This window comes from Papaver somniferum, chromosome 7 (genome assembly GCF_003573695.1).
Source record: "Papaver somniferum cultivar HN1 chromosome 7, ASM357369v1, whole genome shotgun sequence".
Lineage (NCBI taxonomy): Eukaryota > Viridiplantae > Streptophyta > Magnoliopsida > Ranunculales > Papaveraceae > Papaver > Papaver somniferum.
In genome coordinates, this window is record NC_039364.1 from 36,347,626 (window position 1) to 36,349,629 (window position 2,004).

Sequence of the window (2,004 nt, forward strand, 5' to 3'; positions counted from 1 at the left end):
CTTGTAAGTGAACCTCAAGGTGGTTCTTTTGAATAGAAAATGATAACTAAGCGGACATGTTACTCAGTGAAACAAGGAATTTTGGGGTTAGCTAAGAGAACCTGCTATCCTACGGTTGGTGATAATCTGTGACTAATAAAAAGTGGAAAAGAACATAACTTGAATCATTGTTTTGCAACGAAGAAGGATTTTTTGATCTTGTCTCTATTATTGACTTCAACTTTATACTTTTAATCTAGAACCAAACCCCCCCCCCCCTCCCCCCCCCCCCCCCCCCACTTTTTGTGACATTATAAGACAACTAAAACCTCTTGCTCCTCATGGGAACGAACTTGACTACACTATATTACTTGGTAATTAGTGGAAAATATTAATTAATTTGTTGTGGTTACGACACGCATCATCCCCGGGATTTTCTGCATTTGCGGTTTCCTTGTTAACAAAATTCTGGTGTCTTTGTTATTTCTATTTGCGCACTATATTGTTTATCTTTATAATTGAAATATCACAGGTTGTGCATTAGGTTCAATCAATTAGAATATATGACCTTTTTGGTTGTTGATTTAAATTGATTGACACTTGGATATTGGTCTTTGGTACCATCCAAGTTATCTCTCATATATTTAATCAGTCTCGCAGATTTCTATTTGCTTGAGCGAGGATTAATTTGAGAGATTGAGATATTAACTCTTTGATATACTTTATTTAAGATTGAGTCTTAATTGATTCTCTTAAAAGTATATTGGAGTTTGTCCATATAGATTGTTGATGGTATTTTTCAATGATTTTGTACTAAGATGATTCGTTCACTCAGATTTGTTGAGAATTTGTTTTAAGACTTAATAAAGAAAATAAGGAAAAACATATATACAAAATTTGTCACAGGTTGAAGAGAGACCGGGACTCGGGATTTCACTACTTTTCATATTGTTGTGGTTCAGTCATTACTTCTAGAAAATATAGCTCAAACAAAAGAAGTTGTGACTCTAGTTCTTTGCCAAAAATAGATTTCGTAAAATATTATTTGTAAGTTAAAAACATGACGCATCTGAAGTAATTAAAACTAAGCATGCGGCATCTAACAAAATAACAAGTAATTAATAGAAATCATAAAGCAATTAAATCTATGCGAAAAGTCAATAAAAGAATTAATTCATTTACCACAATCATGAAAAGTTGCTTCCTCCATTGTCCCGGTGGTGGGATTTAGCTTCTCATGGTGAAAACACACTCAAAGGAATTTTTCATTGCTCAAAAAGGTGCATACAAGGATGAAAATGGAGGAACAACAATTAAAACCGGGTTTGTAACAATTATACTTGTTACAAACCAGAACGACCCACAGTATGTGTCACTGATACTGTCGCTCTAAGACGGTTGTCGTTGTCTCGCAATAACTGTAGCAAAATAAGACTGCTGCCGCTATGTCGCAAAATTTGTAGCAAAATAAGACTGCTCGGTGTGGGTCTTATGTTCTTCGTGTTCTTGGTGCAGCAGCAGCAATGGAGGTTTCTGAAACTCTGATTTTTCGTCTCTGTTGTGTTCTCTCTCTCTCCCCCAACTCTCCATCCCCTTCTATGATACCTTGTGAACATATTTATACGTGATTGCGACATTGAATCTCCTCCATTAACTCCAAATAATCTTCATTTACTCAGGTTATTTTCTTTTCATTTTTATCACTGATATTGATTTTCACGCGTTCTGAAGCTTCCATATTGCCATATTTAACTTCTTCACACTCCAAATAGTGGTTAGGTTCTTCCAAACACGAGCAGCACACGTCTAACTCGCTGTAATCCCGTGAATATCTTCTTCCGTGTACGTGCTGCCCTGTTTTCTTCTCACGGATTTTTCAGCCAAATTCGATCGAAACAAACACCCACACCAGTTTTGTTATGACATATCACGTCTACCCACTAAGTTTCATCCCTTTAGTCTACCCAGAACTCCTTCAAGAATCGATCGAAAACTCTGCCATTGTTGCTGCCATTTTTCCCGTCC